At 47.2% G+C, this 20,307-nt stretch overlaps 1 protein-coding gene and 1 long non-coding RNA gene across 4 annotated transcripts in view; one reads left to right on the forward strand and one right to left on the reverse strand.

Annotated features, from left to right (window-relative positions):
• Positions 1-20,307, forward strand: part of Wwox (WW domain containing oxidoreductase) — an 881,439-nt gene that overhangs the window by 510,770 nt on the left and 350,362 nt on the right. The gene's annotated exons all lie outside the window — the stretch shown is intronic.
• Positions 1,091-17,103, reverse strand: LOC114090748 (uncharacterized). The gene is made up of 3 exons (XR_003582413.2): positions 17,026-17,103; positions 16,592-16,734; positions 1,091-1,684 (listed from the first exon to the last, which is right to left on the reverse strand). It is a non-coding gene; the product is annotated as an uncharacterized lncRNA (long non-coding RNA).

The following is a 20,307-nucleotide window of genomic DNA, read 5'->3' on the forward strand; positions in this document are numbered from 1 at the left end:
CCTCAGTCATTTCCATATGCGGCCTTTCCTGTGCGTTGCTCCTTGCCAGGCCCTGGGGATACGTAGTTAGATAAAATAGAAGCTTTGCCTCATCCCTGCTGGCTGTTAAGTCCACCTCCCGGCTGCTTGCCACCAGTTTCCTCAGGGTCTTGCCCGTTTCTGCAACAGGCCTACTTTTCCACGGGAAAGGCCCTGGGTCTTATTACAGCGCGGCCGCCATCAACATGCCCTGACTGGTTAGCAGATGGCAGCTGCCTGAAGTCACTGAGTGCAGATAGGAATCAACAGGGGAGATTAGGTAAAGTGCTTATTGGAGGTGCTGTCAGGGCCCGTGGCAGAAGGGTTCCCTCCGGCTCACAGCTTGCCCTCTGCTGTTATATTTCATGCACATTCGCATTATGCTCCTTGGTGATATTACATCTGCATGCACCTTGCCCTCTGACACGACAAACACAGACGCTGCCCAAATGCTTGTAAAGCAATCTGTCTAAGGAGGAAGAGGCAGCTCTGGGAGGAGAATTGATTTGCAAAACATCCTGACATACGGTCTCTTATTTCTCCTCGCAATCAAATAATTTATCTTTATACTCCTTGGGCCACAGTGAAATTGGAACCTGGCGAAACCAGAGACTGCAGGGTTTATTTGTAGCAGTGGGAGCAGAGTAGTTAGCCAAGTGCATTCTAAAATTATCAATTGCTGATCACATGGCCCCGTGTGCAATGGTCCTCGCAGGGCCCCGTGGATCAAGGCATTGGTGGGCGAGGGCTGCCGCACGGATGTGCACAATGAAAACCAGTTCTCCCATGCAGCCAGTGCCACGGAGGCTGTGCCCATTTTATAGGTGAGGAAACAGAGTCCCAGAGAAGTTCAACCCCCTCCCATGTAGCAGAAAAGTGGGAAATGGACTTAGATGAGAGTTACAATCGAAAACGTTTAAATGTTTAAACATTCCACACAGATTTTGCATCAAATAATTTAATGAGGAGAAAGAGAGAGAGGGAGTGAGCCAGTGCCAAAATATTCAAGCTCAGGTTTTGGATTCTGGTGGTAGAGTAATAAATCACCATGACGCCTTTAACATTTATGTTTTTTTTTTTTTTTTCCTCTTAACATTAGGAGTATATAAAATAGTTAGGAATTTATTTTAGTGGAGAAAGAATGAAAGTGAAGGATATGCATTTGGTTAGTTATGGAGCCTGGGCGAGGTGAGAGGAAGTGTTTTCTGGTCTCGTAGCTAGAGGAAAAATTACAGATCTTAAAATAGGTGTCATAAGTTACACGGCTGTGAAAGCAGGCCCGATAGGTGGCCTCCATTAAAGGCGCGGTGGATGCGAATCTTGAGTTACCTGGAACACAACTGTACTTCCTATATTTATCCGGGCTTTTTATAAACTGTTGCCCTTAACACCTCAGGCTGACACCCACATCCTGGGTGGTTATTTAATACCAAATTTGACTTTCTTCACTTTGAGGGTCCCCGAAATAGACAGAAAGCAGCCGTGACAATTCAGTCTTCCACTGTTGACAGGCCAAACGCTGTTCGGCAGAGTGACTGGGATCTGCCCCTCTGGCCTCCTTGTCTGTCTTCTCCTTTGGCCTCAGCAGTGAACAGACCATGATGAGCCACCCCCGAGAGAAAACAGGACAGCACATGGGGAGCATTTCCAAAGTCCTCTGTGCATCCTAAAAACAAAGAGGAAAAGAGAGCAGAGGAGCAGGATCAGCTGCAGCCATAGGAGGGGAGGTCTCACTGGGGAGGAAGAGGGCCTCGCCCTGGCCAGGCCAGTGGAGGGCCTCCTGCCAAGCCCCATTCCCCCGCAGCACTGAAGTGCCAGGCACGTAGTACCTGTCCTGTCAGTGTCCTTAGGATCTGAGAGGGGACTGTCACCAGGACTCCTAGGTGGGCAATGAGAAAAGAAAATCCCTAGTCGGATCCAGAGGTCCCACTTCTGGCAGAGAAATACAAGAAAGAGCACCCCTCCTTCCAAAGTGAAGTCCAGGGGCTCAAGAGAAAATGGCACTGTGCACATGAAAGGCAAGCGTATTTATTTTAGTTTTCAAACAATGTGTAGAGTTTCATTAGAATAAAAAAGGAGATGGATAGACCAGCAACCTAGATGATTTCATGCCATCTAGCATTAAATTTGGTTGGGTTTCCTGGGAGCCAAAAGCAGAGGTCTCATTAACCATTAATTTAAAACAAAACAAAAACCAGACACTTACTGATACACCTTTGTTGTGGAGCTTAATTCTAAGAACTTATGGCATGTGGGTGTGTGGATGTGTCTGTACACCGCTGCTCAAGCAAGCCACAAATAAAAAGACAAGCTGGTTCGATGTCACTGAATAGAACTTACTAAACATATCAATGTACCCTTCTGTCAATCAAGCAGCCTTCTACTTAACTAGATGTAAACATTAGAGTGTGAGAGTGAACTATGAATTAAGGGCACAGTTTCTGAAGAGTTACAAAAATATGTAACCCCAGTTCACGCCAACAGTCTGATTTGTCATGATAAAAAAAAAAAAAAAAAAATCCTGTGTTTTAGAGTAAGACAAACCAAGAAGAATAACTCTGTGGTGACTCACCTCGTGCCTCTATGTGGAAGTGAGCTATCCCAGGGCCTCTGCAGAGGGCCTGCATTTTTCTTTAAAAATGTAGAGAGGAAGAGGAGAAAAGAGAGCACAGAATCCACTCAAGGAAATGAACAAGAGTCCTGACCCAGATTACTTAAAACAAATAAAGAACAAGTCTTTTATCAACCCATAAAAGAACTCTCTACAGCTTTCATATAGTATCTAACATTGAGGGATTTGCTTGGACACATAAATCAAAATATACCTTTGAACAGCTGAGATTTGAAATCTTGGTGTATTTTCCCATAAGCATTGGGAATATTGGGTTAAAACAAGAGTGTTCTTTCTAATATATTTTAGCTAATAGACTCAGAGGTTTTTTAAACCCACGCCACAGTCTCAATAATACCTGTAGGGTTAACATGTTTGTCATCTGTTTTCCCACGATAGTCACCAGCTTGGTTAATATTTATGGAGAACTGACCATGTGCCAAGGGCTTTACATGCACCATCTTGTTTAATCTTCAGGACAACTTTATCAGTGGTGTCCAGTGAATTCAACCAGATGCAGTGGCCTGGAGAGCCAGCCTGGCTAGCCATCCTAGCATTCCAGGAGTCAGTCTCCTGTCCCAGTCTTCCTGGTCCCTGCTTGGCTGGGGGCCACCTGGTGGTGACTGTACCCTCCAGCCTAAACATCAATGGGGATAATTCTGGGTCCTTTGTCAGAGTGGTCCTTGTCTCTCTTGGCAGGTGGTACTACAGTGTTTTTCTACATTATAGCCTCCTCCTCCTCCTCCTCCTCCTCCTCATTGCTGACACTTCTTACCATGTGGTTTTTGTTACTGTAGCTCTGCCGTATAATTTAAGGTCTAGGATTGTGATGCTTCCTGCTTTCCTTTTCTTGCTAAGGATAGCTTTGGCTATTCTGGGCCTCTTATTTTTACAGATGAATTTCCTGAGTGCTTTTTTCTATTTCTATGAAGAACAACATTGGAATTTTGATGGGAATTACTTTGGTTAATATGGACATTTTGACAATATTAATTCTGCCTATCCAAGAGCATGGGGGATCTTTCCATCTTCTAAGGTCTTCCTCAATTTTTTTCGTTCGTGTCCTATAGTTTTCACTGTAGAGGTCTTTCACCTTTTTTGTTAGAGGATTGGAAGAACTCTTCCAAGATGACATGGCTCATAAATAGTAGAGATGGAGCAAATCTGTCTAATGCAATCCAAGTCATCCATTTCAAGGGGGGGGGGAGAGAAAGAGAGAATATGTCCAAAATGGTGATTATTAATTAGTCATTATTATGAACCCTTATAATCACTCAGCATTGCTAAATACTATTACATTGTGATTAAAAACAGATTTGGCTGGACATTTCTCTTCCTTGCAGCCCTGGAGAAGCCATCCTTTCTATGCTAGGTCATTGGGGATGGCTCTGGAAGCCCCACTTCCTGCCCTGCCATTCCGATTCCCCTTGTCCGAAAAGTCAGCTGATGGGTGTTCAGTGAATTTCCAGGAGTCGGGCACCGAGTCTGACAGCCCGAGGCCAGTGTGCCAGCTAGTCAGTGCCACATCACGGTTATTGATGAGCAGGTGACCATCCCAATGAGAACTGAGTGATCAGTGTTTCAAAGGAACTGGCAAGGCCTTCCAACGCCAATGTTCTCTAACCTCTTAACAATTCCTTTCTCTTTCCTTTCTGAATTCCATTCTTAAACTTTTCCTTCTCTCCAAACAAATGGTGTTTATTAAAGAAAAAAATTATTTTCTCATTTACCAACCAGAGTTGCATCCTTTGGATGTTTAATTACATCCCAAAGCATGGAAATTGGGCAATTTAATTAGCAACCATAGCCTCAAACACAAACAACTGCAGGGTTTTTGTTTAGTTTTTTCAAGAAGTCGGGGGGTGGGGGGATCTTCCTGAGCAGCACCAGGTCTCCAGTGTCCTTTAGTGTCAGTGGTCTGGGGTCACAGGGCCATTTTGCACAGGTAGGAGGGCAGTATGCACAAAGAGCTCACCACAAGAGCTTTATAATACATAGGTGAGAAGAAGGCCTCCCTCCCCTTGAGGCACCTGATCCCAGGAGTGTGGCAGAGTGTGGCAGACATTTCCAGAAGAAGATAACACGTGCATTGGGTGGCCTACGACCCCAGGCCTGGGCAGCTCAGGCCTTGCCATTCCTTGGGCCATGTCCTTCTGTACTGGGATGAAGGGGCCTTGTAATGAACAGGGACATTTTGCATCCAGTGCTTGCAAGGGTGTCCTACTGGTGTCATAATGTCAAAAGCTTGTTTGTTGAATAGCCTTTCTCTGAGACCCTCAAGTGCCCTACATTCCACTGGGATTCCTGGGTGATTTGTCACCTGAAGAAATATGAGCTGTTTTGGTAGGGGAGGAGGAGCCTCCCAGGATGTGACCAGAGTCTATTCAGAATGATGCCTGCAGGCTGCTAAATACATTGAATGTTGTCCTGAAGCAGGGCATGGGGGTAATTGCCAAAACACCCCTGCATCAGCCACATACAAATCCTGCCACATCTCCTAAAACCAGAATCTACCCACTGACGAACAGCCTGGGGTCCTCATTACCACCCAAGTCTTATCCTCCTACATGCACTAGTAGTATTAGGATTATCACAGTTTGAGGGAGTTGTTCTTAGGACTAAGGAATGAGAGAAGCACATATCTAGAGGGATGGCTTTCTGGCATATTCTCAGTCTGGACAAAATGGTAGCTTTTTTTTTTAGCAGGGCACCGTGACACACACCTGTAATCTCAGCTACTCGAGTAGCTGTTGCAGGAGGATCACAAGTTTGAGGCCAGCCTGGGCAGTTTAGTGAGACCCTGTCTCAAAATAAAAAGGGCTGGGGGTGCAGCTCGCTGTTAAAGCACCCCTGGCTTCAGTCCTTATTATGACAAGGAAAATGTGGTAGCATTTTTAAAAATTTGTATTTATCAGGGACTTGTTTATTGGCACAGATTGTACAATTATGGGGTACAGCGTAATAATTCAATATGAGTATACAGTGTCATGATCAAGTCAGGGTAATGAGCACTTCCAGCTCCTTAAACATTTATCATTTGTTTGTGTTGGGGATTTTTGAACTCTCCTATTTCTTATAAAATATATAATAAATTGTTGTGCCCTCTAGTTACCCTACTGTGCCGTAGAGCACTGGGACTTGTTCCACCCATGTCACCACATTCTGGTGCCCATTATCCAACCTCCCTGTGTCCTCCCTGCCCTTCCTAGCTGCCAGTGACCACCATTCTAACAGTAGCATTTACAATGTGCAGCAAAGACCTCACTCATCAGCTCCTGGGCATGAGAAGTCTCAGAACTCACCTCTCCTTCAGCTTTTGATGGAAAAAGGAAAGGATGGTGGAAAGAGGGAGGAGGAAGTACATAGAACAGGAGCACAGTTCTTGGAAAACTTGACCTTATAGTCCCATCCACCTGGGACAAATAGGGTTCTTGGACGTGTGCATTTTTTCTCTTTCCAACTGGTCCCATTGCTCAAAGCGGTAAAGTGCATGTCGTGTTTGCCGACATTTTTGTTCACTTTAAAATTGGGCTTATTTAATGTGGATTTAGAATCAAAAAAAAAATCAATAGAATGAGCAGCTTCAGGAGCCAGAGCGAAGGCAGTTGAGAAAGGACAGAATAGGACAGAATTCTAGGGGACTCTCAAACATAATTCAGGAAGCTCTGAAGTTTACTTAGTCTGGGATTCTAAAAAAAGATTAGTTAGGCAATAGTTTACCTTAGACCATTAGAAGATGGACTTTAGCCAAAACAGGCTACCAAACTCAAGAGAAAAGTAGGGGGAAGAAATTATTTTTAGTGTTCTGAGAAAGCTTCAGCCGTATTCCTATGCACGTTTCATTAGTTATTGGCACTTGGTGCTGATTGGGTGAAATTCACTATTTCTAGCACCCCTCATTTCACTCATTCTTTCTCAAAATCATAGTTAACCAACTACTGTACCTAGCACTAAGATGGCGGGCAAGGGGTCCAGTACCAGCTGAGGAATGTGGCCCTGTGATTCTCAGTTCTTAGCAGCCTTATCTTAAGGTCATCTTCTCTGATGACCTTAAGGTCATCTTCGCTGAAGACAGCTGGCCTGCACAAACAAGAGGTGTCACAGAAACTAGAGTGTGTGGCTCCTGAGGCTGGGCCACCAAAGACATCGAGTTCTCTTTCCTGTCTCTTGGGTCACTCGTTCTGGGGAAATCTGGGTGTCGTATTCTGGGAGGACACTCAAGGAGGAGAAGAGCTGGGTAGAGAGCGTCTGAGGCCTCCTGCTGGGAGGGCACCATCTTGGAAGCTGATCCCAGGGCACATTAAGACCGAGATGACCGACGCCGGTGTTGGTTTCAGTCTTGACACAGGAACTACTTTGGAGACCCTGAGCCAGAAGCACTGAGCTAAGGTGCACCCAGATTTTTGACCCATAGAAATCTGGGTCACATAATAATTTTCTTAATTGTTTCAGTTCCCTTGATGTAAGGATTTTTTTGTTGTTGTTGTTGCACCAATACAAAATAAATACAGTGGGGGAAACTATTCTCTAGCTGATCATTTGCAGAGTCCAAACTGCTACTGTTTAGCCAGCACTACATGAAGTGAGTTGCTGCAGTCTCCCATCCAGAGTGAGGTGTGCTCTGCAAATGTGGCCTTTTCTCAGACACCGTCCATGACCCCTGGACCTGTTCTCTCCTCGGTTTGTGGTACGACGTGTTAGTGTGGCAGGGACCATGGCTGCAGGAGCCAGTTGAGAAAGCAAAAATTTCAAGTCGTTGGGGTTTAACTGTTTAACAAATAGTTGGGTTAATCCTGTGAAAGTGTCCTATTGTAAATATTTAACTTTGTTTTAGTTTAAGTCTTTCTAAAATGGGCTGCATGCTTTCTTGCCCTCGCGACACAGCCTTAACGAGTCTGGAGGTCCCTTACTGTGAGGTCTGCAGGGTGCTGTGAAGACAGAGGGCCATCGGCTCAGGACAGCGCGTCCTGCAGATACCAGTGTGGGTAGGTCCCTGAGGCTGCCCTGGAAGACCTTCAGGTGGTGACGTGTCTGGTGCAAGCCTCTTCCACTAAGGAGCCACAGATAAGCTCGTGACCGCAGAGCCCTGTGCTGGAGCCGCCGTCCAGTTCAGGCTGCTGTTAGAGCAGCGCCATGCTCTGGGCAACTGAAAGAGCAGACGTTTCTGTCACGAGGTTCTGGAAGCTGGAGACCTAGGATCAGGGCGCCACCATGGTCATGTTTTTGTGAAGGGCCCTCGTCCTGGTCCTGGATGGCTGCATCTCACTGCAGAGGGAGAGGTGAGCCCTTCCTCCTCTTCTCATAATGGCACTGTCCCCTGCACGAGGACTCTCATACCCCACCCTGTCACCTCCCAGAGCTCCAGCTCCTAACGCCATCACCAAGAGGATCAGGATTTTGACATAGGAATTGGGGGGGGGGGGGAGGGACCACAGACATTCTGTCCACGTGCTGACCGTCCATTAAATTCCCAAACTTCTGTCAGCCCCCTTCCACCCTCACTATGTACCCGTCGTATTTAATTAATATTCAAATGTTGAAGATTTCATTACATTGCAAATTTTCTTTAAATCAGTTCATAGATTTATTAACTTTGATTTAAAAGGAAGCTTTCTATCTCCATCATAAAGGGAAGATCAATATGATTTGCCAAAGCAGATAAGGATCCAACTACATGCTGTGGGAAGAGGACGGTGATATTAATCCCAGGTAGTTGTTACAGCTGGGGTTCACTCTGAGCCCAAGGCTCATCCTCTCTCCATGGAGATGGGAAATCAGCACCTTTCACAGGGGTTTTGAGGATAAATGGAAAACAAAGCAGGATTCTTTCCAACCAGAAGGACCAAAGAAGCCAAAAGGAATAACCGTCTTCCCCAGATCATGTAACGCGGGTCACAGGTGCCTCCAAAACCCTCTGGAGTACATGGCCCATCCCTGGCCTCGGATCAGAAGCTGGCTTCCCGGAAGTATATCTCTTGACTTGTTGACACCATCCCAAGCGCCAGCCCTGCAGATCTGCGCGGCACAACCCGTCGACCACCATGCTTTCTTCCTATCTTGTCCTTCTCTGTTCTGCGGCATGGAGGCTAAGAGCTCTAGCCTTGCCCAGGTGGTGTGTCTCCTCACTGTGTGATTCTCAGTAAGACAAGTGACCTCTCTGAGCCTGCAGGTAAATGGAGATGACATATATCCTGATGGGGTTGTTGAAGGGTCAAGCGTGATGACTTGTATATGGTGACACTGGCCTTCACTGTGAAGAGGACGTATCCAGTAGCCATCTTGTATCCCAAAATATTCAAAGATTTTGCATTTAACTTGCTGAAAACAATCATCTTCTCAGGCCTACATTTTATTATTTATTTTTAAAGGAAGAAAAAACCCTTTGTGGGAACTGACCATCCTATTTATGTGGGCCCAGGCACTCCCACGCTTGATGTAAGGTGGCCCGGGTTGTGTGTGGTTGCTGTCGGAGGGTTCCTGGCTTAGCCAAGCACTTTCTCATTGACGCTATGGTGGGGCGAGTGGGGATTAAGGGGGATCACACAGAGAAGTGTCAGAGCAGGGTGCTTACCAGGTGAATGCCGAGATGTTTCTAAGGTGGGTGCAGCAGGGAAGCAGCAGTATGCAGGCTCCATGGATATGTCCTAATTGTCTGTAAAGAGCTAGGCAGGGCACGGGACATGCCCTCCTCCAACACTCAAGATCTCTTTTCTATCATCTCTTGCCTCCCCCGTTGCTGCCCTGAAGGTAGAGCCTCCCATGGAGAGTTCCACCAAGAGCATTTGATTGTGATACTCTTAAGCCATCCAGGAGCAACCATGAGCCTGCTAATGTCAGGCACTAACCTAGGTCCTCATTGAATTTTTTTTTTGGGGGGGGCGGGGGTTGCCAGGGATTGAGCTCTGGCCCTCCACCACTGAGCCACATCCCCAGCCCTATTTTGTATTTTATTAGAGATAGGGTCTCACTGAGTTGCTTAGTGCCTCACTCTTGCTGAGGCTGGCCTTGAACTCATGATTCTCCTGCCTCAGCCTCCTAGGCCGCTGGGATTGCAGGAGTGCGCCACCCCGCCTGACCTCATTGAATCTCTAAACAAATCCTCTACTGAATCCCCAGTCCCTGAAGGAGGAAATGGAAACTCAGGAATGTTAAGCCACATGCCCAGAATCATCCACTTAGAAGAAGCAGGTCCATAATTGAAACCTGAGACTGCATGCCCTGTATGAGCTTCCTGTTGTTGCTTTAACAAATTAGCACTGACTTGATGGCTTAGAGCATCGCACATCTATCCTCTTATAGTTCTGGAGGTCACAATCCTAAGTCAGTCTTGGAGGGCCATAATAAGGTACGGGGCAGGACTGGCTCCCCAAGGCCCTAGGAAAGAAATGCTTCTTTGCATCTTCCAGCTTCTAGAAGATTCTGTCATTTCTTGGCGTGCGGCTAGATCACTCCTGTCTCTGCTCCCATCATTTCGTCTCTTTCTCTGACCCTGACCCTCTTGCATCCCTCTTGGAAGAACCCTTGCACCTCTAGGCTGCCTGGATGATGCAGGATCCCCTCCCGTATCACGATCCTTAACTTTAGCACACCTGCAGTCACCTCCGCTACATCAGGCACCGTAATCCCAGACTCTGTGGATCAGGACGTGGACTCCTTCCGGAAGAGGTGTCATTCACCCTAACAATCCTCAGCCCTACGCTTGTCAGGAAAGATGCCCACGTGGCCGGGGGTTCTCTCTTTGCATCCTCCCTTAGGAATTTGTCCTTGTCTTTGCCCAGGAACAAAATTCTAGATTCAGAGTCAGCTCTTCTTAAACTCCCAGTCCCAGGACAGACTTGGCCTGCCATGGGTCATGGGGCTCTCTAACTACCTCCAGTGCATGGTGAGCACGGTGGGCCAGGGACAGTGTGTCATCGTTTCTTGTTCTGCTTTCAATGTAGCTAACTCTCACATTTTGTTTTCCAAGAAAACGTCAACAGGCTCATGTTTTCTGGACTCAGTTTGTAGCAGACCATTGGCCGAACAGGTCAGAAAAAGCAGCACCCAGGAAGTCTCATCCCTTCGTCTTTATTAATCTGTTTGGGTTTTCTTGGCCCCTTGACCACAAGTTGAAAAGACACAGTGGTTTCTGGGAGAACCCTCCAGCACTTGAACTTCCCTCTGAGTGCGTTTACTTGTTGAACACCTTCTTGGTCCCCAGACCAGCACCCCCGTCTCCCGTCACCAGGGAGAAGTCCGTGTGGCCGGCCTCTACGGTTGATCTGCTGCTTTCCTTTCGCCCATCAGCTGCCCCCCCCCCCCCCAGCTTCTCTGTGGCATGTGGTGGGCTCAGGACGCTCGCTGGTCTGGAAGAGATTGGCTTGTTTAGCACGGCTGACGCTCTTGGGGTCCTCCTGACACCCGGGCCACCCTGGTTAGTCTGACAAGAAACGCCCGGGGCTTTTGGAAATCTCATCTGTGACACCATAAGAGTCATCTTCAATATCCCACATTCCTGACTGGATTTGGGTATCGACCAACCCCCTCGGTATGAGGAGAAAGAGAATTTGTCAACAGATCAGGGAGGGAAACCTCAGGGCACAGCTGACCCAGCACAGGCTGACCTGAAACCAACGCTTAGAGCGGGGTTTCTGTGTGTGTGCACCTGCGACAGGTCAGCTTGTAGAGAAGGCGCAAGTCAGCCTGTGCAGGTTTGAGGAACTGCAATGGGGATGAATCAACAATTTCATGAAAATGCCTCAGGTTAAAGGATTATTTCTCGGGGCTGGGGTGGTGGCTCAGTGGTAGAGCGCTTGTCTGGCATGTGTAAGGCACTGGGTTCAATTCTCAGCACCACATAAAAATAAATAAAATAAAGGTCCAAGGGTAAGCAATAAAAAGTATTTTTAAATAAAATAAAATAAAGTATTATTTCTCTTTGGTGTTAAATCTGTACTGACCTTTCGCTGAAGTTACCTTATTTACCATCCGTCCACATTAGCCCTGTAGGGTAGGTATATAATTGTTTCCCTTCCATAGATTAGGAAGCTGAAGCCAAAGTAGTGAACTGACTTGTCCCGGATCACAGCCTGGGAGCTGCTTCTGCAGGGAGCCCAGAGAGGCTCTGCCCTCAGTTCTGTCCTTTCATCTGACTCCTCACTGCTCAAGGTCAGGTCCCTGGACCAGCAGCTTCAGCATCTGCTGGGCATTTGTCAGGAATGCAGACTCCGAGACCTGGCCTGAGACTTGCCAAGTAACAGCAGCAGCAGAATTCTCCAGATGACTCCTGTGCAAAACAGAAGAGGAGCTGTCACCTATGCCACCTCCTGCTGAGTTAGGGGCCATAACTGAGTGTGCCCTGGGTGCTGAGCCTGTGGCGAGGCTGCAAAACAGAAAACTCATGTACAAGGCAGCAGGATGCCACCCGGGGTCATAGTAGTGCCATGGAATACCAGACCAGGGTGCTCAGAGGGCACAGACAAGGGCCCTTGACCAGGAAGACTGTCCGGTGGAGCTTATTCCTGAGCTGAATGGGAAGGCAGTAACCCACTGTGATTGAGAACACCAACTCTGCATTTCCACTGTCTGGTTTCAAGGCCCAGTTCTACATTCCAGCTGTGTGGTGTGGGACATGTTGCTTTACCTCTCTAATCAAAATATCACCTGATTGTTAAGTAGAATAAATGAGATTAATACGTGTAAAGGACACACACAGTAGATAGCATTCAGATTAAAGGCAGAGAGGCAACTGAGGATGACCCCTAGGACTCACACTGAAACACTTTGATTGGATTAAAGTGGGTATTTACTGAGTATCTACTCTGTGCTGAACCACATTCTGGACTCTGAGGTGTGAAGCTGAATTTCCAAAAACAGTGTCTATACCTGAAGCCATCACTGAAGGGTCAGAAAGCCACTGGTCATATCTCCTGATTTATATAGGTATTACAAAGCTATACATTTCCCTCTAAGTACTGCATTACCTGAATCCCACCAATTTTGATATTTTGTATTTGTGATCTCATCAATTCAAAATAGGTTCTCAGTTTCCATGTGGTTTCTTCTACCCTCACTGGTTTAGTAGAGCATTTGATCATTTCTGTTCAGCTAGTTCTCACTGACACCTGCTATGTACCAAGACCAGGCAGCTTTAGCTTCTGACTTCAGGGAGTTTATAGTCCAAAGAAGCATCCAGCATCTATTTAGAGAGTGGAGACATGAACACATTTTTTTTTTTTACATAAAGCAAAAGAAAACCAGATCTCTCCAGCACAGGTTCTCTGAATCCCAAGATATTTTTCACTGCTCAGTTGCAGCCTTTGAAGCAAAGCGTGCCCTGGTCACCACTGCATTCTCAGCCCCTAGCTCTGCACATAATAGGGACACATGGATATCTGTTGAACAGAATTGTTCTTTGCTACCCATGCATTTGGCCTGAATTCCTTTTGATTATTCTCTTCACTCATCTGCTCCCGACTGATTCCCCCAATGTTTACTTAAGAACTATCCTTAGCCTATCTGTTGGCATAGTGAAGCTGTCTTCTTTCTAATTGTCCCACAAAGTCTCTGATGGGTCTGTATGGAATCAGGCAGACCCCAGAAGCCTTGAGCCGGTGAAGTCCTGCTCTTTCTCTGCCTTCCACCCACTGCACGCTGGGATGCATGTTGGACCTTTGCCCAGATTATGCTTGGAGTGGCACCAGCTGCACAGGATATGAGAAATATTTGCTCCGAGGGATCCAGAAGTGGCGATCTGAGTAGGATCAGCTGGTGCTCCAGCATAGAAGACATTTCGCTCTCTTTGCTGAGAGGTCACTGTGCTTCTCCTCACTCAGCAGTTTAAGGGGTGCCATATTGTTTTCAACCTTCCGGCCCTCACCCGTTCCAAAATGTGGCCGGGTGTTGTCAAACAGCTCCGTGTTCCTGCCAGAAAGAGTCGTCCCATGAGGAGGGAGGCCACCATCCAGTCCAGCCAGCAGTGCCTTTCAGTCAGTGTATCAGAGGCTGGGAAACCCTGATTCCTTGTGCCCTGACTCAAGAGGCCTGCCTGCAAGCCCTCATGCTGGAAGGAACTTCATTACTGGGAGGAGATGCGTCTTCTGGGAGCTGGTGCAGAGGATCAGGGTGGCTTCTACCCCAAGCTACCAGCATCTCCATACTTTCTGTCCCTCACTCATGTGCAGTGAGCAAGGTGGGTTGGGAAGTTTGCTGCCTAATTCCCATTACCGGCTCTTGCATATGATCTGTTGTAACCTTGGACTTGCTTGAAGCTCTCTAGACATCAGTTTCCCCATCTGCAAAATAAATGCAATTCTACCACCTACCTCCTGAGGTCGTGAGGTTCACAGGGCAAAAATCACCCCTGCAGAAGGAAACACAACACTGCATCCTACCCTGAATGGTGGAGCCAAAGGGAATAGGGAGAGCAGCCCAGATCTGAGAGGGGTCAAGGAGGTCGAAGTTCCCCTGAGGTGGGGGTGTGTGTTGATTACAAAGAGTTAGGGGTAGTTGGGGTCCTAATCACTGTGAGTCCAGTATGATTGTGTACAGGAAGTCCAGTTGGACAGCCACAGGTCTCCACAGAAAAGGTTAACTGACTTTAGGCACAAAGTGCCATGATCGGTTTCAAAGCAAGTTGGATGGGAGCAAGAGTTTTATGACAGAGGTCCGAGGAGACTTGTAGGCTGACGATAAGGGCCTGTCAGGGTGTCCTGTGGATTGTACTGCTTGGGTTCTGTGGCATCCTGTGTGTGTGTGTGTGTGTGTGTGTGTGTGTGCGCGCGTGTGTGTGTGTTAAAATGCCTACTGTGTTAAAATATATAAATGATATTTATCATTTTAACTACTTGAAAGTGTGCAAGTCGTGGCATTGGGTACATTCACAGTGTATAACCTTCACCACTTCCTGCAGGAGTTCCTCCTTATTCACAGTTTTGTGTTGCATGGTTTCAGTTACCTGTGGTCAACTGTGATCTAAAAATACTGAATGAAAGATACCAAATATAAGCAACTCATACTTTTTAAATGGCTTGCCATTTTGAGTTGCATGAGGAATTTACTCGCCATCCCCACCCTGTCTTACCCAGAACCTGAATCCTCCCTTTGTCCAGCATATCCATGCTGTATGTGCTCCCCACCCACCAGCCATTTAGTAGCCATCTTGATTATCAAATGAATTGTCATGTTACTGCAGTGCTTGCCTATAGGGTTTGGCATTATCTATGGTTTTAGGCATCTACTGGGGGCTTTAGAATGTGTCCACCAATTGGCAAGGGGGGAGTACTGCATACTGAAAACTTTTTCACCATCCCTGACATACACTCTGTACCCACTAACCAGCTCCCCCTTCCCTACCACCTGAGCCCTGGTAACCTCTATTCTACTTTCTATTTCAGTGACTTCGCCTATTCTGGTCACCTCCCATATGTGGAGACACATACTCTTTGTCCTTCTGGGTCTGGTTTAGCATGAGGTCTTCGAAGCCCATTCATATTATGGCATATATCAAAATTTCATTCCTTTTTAGGGTGCAATAATTTTTCATTGTGTGCAGAGACCCCATTCTGCTTGTCCATTCATTCTCTTGTGGCTGTCTGCTTCTGGCTTTGCGCTGGTGTGACTCATACTGTTAACAACATCGTTATACAAATATCTGTGCAGATCTCTGCTTTCCATTCCTTTGGAAACATAGCTGGGAGGGAAGATGCTAGGTCGCGTGGTGGTGGCTCTTCAGGAACTGCCTAACTGTCTTCAACAGCGACAGCACTATTTCCCTTCCCAACCAATGGCAAATGCAGGCACCGATTTCCAATTTCTCCACATCCTACTCGACACTTACTATTTTCCTTTTGTTTCCAATGTAGCCATCTCAGTGGGTAGGAAGTAGAACTGTTTTGGTTTCCCTAATAACTAACAAGGCCCAGCTTCTCCTTCTGGGCTCACTGGCTTCCTCTGCATCTTCCTTTGGAGAAAATCATGTCCATTTTTGACACTCAGAGCCTTTTCTTCTTGCGATTTTTGGTTCACGGCTACATCCCAGCACCATGAGTTTTGATGGTGCTAATTTCTTCTGGTCCTGTTTAGAATTTGAGGTAAAAAAGAAAACAGTAATTGAAGTAGACAGTTGTTACTTACGTGGGGAGGCTGGTGTCACACGCCTTGTGCTCTTTCATTAGTGGCATTAGGTCCTTATTATGTGTTTTACTAGGTAATTGTGATTCTTGGCTTTGGGATTTTGCATATTTCTCTCTGGTTTCTTTTGTCAGTCAACAAGTAAGGCCAGTAGGATTCTGAACAAAGTGGGCCATTGTGGGGGAAAAAACGTCAAAGGAGAATGAAGTCCCCCGCAAACCAAAAAGAATGGAGCAGTCAAAAGTAAAGAAGTAAATCCTTTAGCACCTCCTCGTCTCCAAAGGGTTTCTCTTTATAATTTTCTGAGGTTATGAATTTAACTCAGTAGGTTCGAGTGTGGTTGGAGACTCTAATTACTGAGTGTTTCAATGATCAGATGTGCTTTCTGTTTTCTTGAAATGCTCATTTTCCAGCTTGCTGGCAGGCCTTTCGGAAGGGTGAGAAAGTGAATCCTCACCAGGAATCAGGGGCTGACCCTGACAGGTCTTTCCAATCGGAGAAAGGGGACGTGATCCATCACCACCGCTGTCTGTGGCGGGAGACACTGTTCCATAGACAGCGGAGGCAGGTCACGTCGGTCCAGTTTTCTTTTTGATCATCAGAATAAAAACAAGCAAAACCCCCAAAAAATAAAAGCCAAAACTACTTTCCTCTTTCAGTTTCTGCTACATTTGTTGTTCTTCCCTCCCCCTCACTGAAGAAAGTCACAGGACTAGTCCCTCTTCTTAGGATCTGGCATTTGACAGTGAAGTATTTTGATATTCTGGACAACTGGTAAAGGAATGCAAAAGTCGGATGCAAGTTTGATAAGGTCTACAAAGACATTAGAGCCACTATGTTTTGAGCACTTACCACACCACCAGGTGCCATCTGTTACCACCTGGGAGTTGGGAAGTCGTCCGTCCATCCATCCATCCATCCATCCATCATCCATCCATCCTGCCTCCGCCATGGGGTGGAGTAAGTGGTAAACAAAACCGAGTCCTGCTTGCGTTCTGGGAGGGACGGGGATAAAATAGGGGTAATTAACATACAGTTGCCCCACTGAAATCCCCCTACTTCTTTCTGTCTTTCTATCTAATACATCAGTCAGGATCCAGTAGGAGACATAGACTACACAGTAATTCTAACAGGTGAATTCAATATTAAGAATCCTTATCTATAATAGGGTCTCAGTTACTAAGAGGCAAGGAACTCTCAACAGTCCAGGAATGCAGACTTGGGAGCAGCCACTGCCCTGAGGGCTGGGCAGTGTTCCCAAGGAGGGATCAGGTCAAGAACCCCACCTGCCATGACTTGGTCCAGACCATGGTCCACTGATGGCAGATGGTAGGACTTGTGGTAGTGCCAGGGAGGATGTCTGTGGTGGTGTCCTACCCTGGAAGCCTCCAGAAACCTGCCCGCTTGGGCAGTGTGCTGGAAAGTTTCCCTCTGGGAGAAGGAGGAGGCTGCCCACAGGGTGGTGCCTTCTGAGAGAGGTCCTCACCAGAACCTGAGGGCTCCACGTCCCTCCAGTGCCCTCTACTGGCAGAGCTTGACATGGTGCCAGCTGGCAAAGGGGACTTGCTGTTTGGTCCCACGCAGGGCAGTGCATCTGGTCTCACTCTGAGAGGTAGGCTTTTGAGGGCTGGGACAGTCGCCCATAAGTGCTGTGGGGAAATAAGCAGAAAGAGAGAAGGACTAGAAGTGTCCGGGGTGCTGTTTGATAGAAGGATGGCCTCTCTGGAGAGGTTGCGTTTGAATAGACCTAAAGAAGGTGCTAGCTGGTGGCAGAGCACTCCTGGCAGAGAGGAGAGCAGGTGCAAAGACACTGAGGTCAGAGCTGGCATGGCATGCTTGAAGAAAAGCAAAGAAGCCAGCCCCACACAGTGGATGTGGACAAGGGATCAGAGGGAACCTGGAAATTAGCATTTGGCCAGAGCATGCATGTGAAAAGAGACAGGAATCCTTCTGGAGAGCCTTCAGCATAGAGGTTAGCAGAATGGATTCATCTCTCCAAAGGACCACCTGGTTGCTCTGTTGTATGTATTGTAGGGGTGGAACATGGCGAGTCTGAAGCCGTGTCCTGTTTAGGAAGCCGCTATAGCCATTTAATCTCCAACCCCTAACCCCCAGTCCCCAACCTCTAACCACCCCCCAAACCCCAATCCCCAACCACCAGCCACCAAATCCCAACTGCCAAAGAGGCCGAAGAACTGCTGGGTCCCATGTAAATCCATGCTCAAAGCAGTCACTCTTGTATCTGGGGTGGTGGACAAGTTTGGAAATAGTGCTGCTTGCACAAAGTCCCTAAGGTGATCAGTGTCTCTGCATTATATACTTAAAAATGATTAAAATGACAATTGTGTATTATTATATGTTTTATGACAGCACAGAGCATTTAAGAATCAGAATCACACAGGGCTTTGGTGTTCCCTTCTGTGGGCATCTCGTCAGGAACTAACAGTGTACAGGTGTCTTCTCTGAGGAAGTGCTTGATTCGGTCACTTGGTGAAGGCCACGTGGGCCTTGTCCTCCATTGTGAGGTTGCTATCTTTCCCTTTGTGGGTAATAAACACTTTAAAGGACAATTAAGAAAACACACAAAGAAATGGTGACCTTTATTCCCCCCTGACCACTACTAGCTCATTCTGGGCTTTGAGGGCTGGGATCCAGGTGTGCCCATACGCAGGTGGGAAGCGGCTCAACCACATTGGGTGCCTTGCTCAAGGTAGTACTGTTTGTGAGTGGCCAGATCATAAACTCCATGAGGGCAGGGGTCTAGACTGTTCTGTTCCCAGAGCACCCTCATCACCCACAACAGCTCTTGTACATAGAGTAGGCACTGAATAGGTGTTTGTCATCGGAATACAGTGGAGCCGGATGCCTGTTTTCTGACTCCATGCCCTGTGTCCTCTCCTCTGCAACTCTGGACTGCTTGGAAACAGCTCAGCCCTCTAACAGGGGAGGGCAAGCCCCCCCCCTCCATCCAGCTCCTGAACTGTCATTAATTAGCACCCCCATTCCTAAGATTTCAGAAATGTCCAGCTGCTTGCTAGCTAGCACGGCGAGTACTGTCCATGGTCCCACCCATGGCTAAGTCGTTGGCCACAGACAGCAGACGCTGGGCTCTCCCAGGGACATTCCTGCCGTGTTTGGAGCAGGGTGCTCTGCTGCTCATGTCCGCTGAGGTTTGTGTTGCTGTTGTGTTTATGGGAAAACGCTGTTACTATTCTGAGGCTGGTTCTCACTTATTCATAGCTCCGCGCTGGTGGGTGGAATGAGAAGTTATAATAGAGTGCAGGTGCCTCTCATTGTTTTCCGCTCCTCACTGGATAGTGTTTATTAAAAAGGAAATCACAGTGGTGTGTCTGGAGCTGAAGTCTGAACAAATAACCCAAAAGGAGGAGTCCCAGGAAGGTGGGCAGGAGGCAGCGCACAAAGAAAAGCAAAAACAAGTCTGAGCTAATTGGGATCAGTCAGTGCTTTGCATGTGAATTATGAACAGCAAGCTTGGCTGCAAAATCATTATGTACTCAACCTTTGTTGGCATACTTCACGCACTTTTATGGAAGATCCACCATTTGAATTTAACACATTTTACCCAAGCCTTTAACGGAACTTGAAAATATGATTCTGAGAGCTGAAGTGAGATCCTTTCCAAGTATTTAAAAATGGCACAGGGATGGATGGATGTATTAGTGTGCACACTTCTCTTAATGCTTTCCTGTTCCTTGGAGGAACCACACCAGGTCCCTCTGGGCAAGGTCTGGAGCCTTGAACTCAGCTGAGGTCTGCCTTAGGAAAGGCGTTGGAATCCATGTTGCCATCTCCTGTTCTCCAGCTGGCTCCTGGGAAGACACACAGTGCACGTGATAGAGGCAATCCTGACACTTTGCATTGTTCTGGACTGTGAGGTGCTCCCAGGAGATCCTCTGTTCTTCACATCTCATGGGTATCCAAGAGATCTGCTTCCTCATTTGGAAAACATTTACAATACAAAGATAAACTGAATGTCGCCTTTGCCCATAGCATTCACGGTCTTTAGAGGGACACAGTCATGTACAACTAAAGACAGCATGGGGGTCGTGTGCTGCAGAGGTCAAAGGAGCAGAACCCAAAGAGATCAGTGCACTCAGCCTGAGGATTCAGGGAAGATTTAATACAGGTGGCCACATTTGAAGGATGCCAGGAAGATAAGTGGAGTCTTCTTTTGCTCAGAGTGGGTAGGGAAGGGCTTTGTAGGCAGAAGCATAAGCCTGAAGAGGCTCAGGAAGACCAAAACCATCAACACATTCAGGGGTCTCACAAGCCTACTGTAACCAGTTTGTGCAGGTGGAGGGGGTGCTCTAGGTGAGACTGGAAAGTTTGGCAACGTGGGGCAGACAGAGGGAGACCTCCCAGCCTCACTGCTGACAGGGAGGGGAGCCATGTCAGGCTTACAGAATAGAAGACAGGGCTCCCAACTCCTGCCATCAAGCATTCTCGTATTTTTAGAAGGGTCTGGTTCCTGAAATACCTCAATTCCTCTGCTTCCCTGGCTCCTCTCTCTTCTGCCTGTTCATTGAGCTGAAAGATTATCAGGACTA

This window comes from Marmota flaviventris, chromosome 18 (genome assembly GCF_047511675.1).
Source record: "Marmota flaviventris isolate mMarFla1 chromosome 18, mMarFla1.hap1, whole genome shotgun sequence".
NCBI lineage: Eukaryota > Metazoa > Chordata > Mammalia > Rodentia > Sciuridae > Marmota > Marmota flaviventris.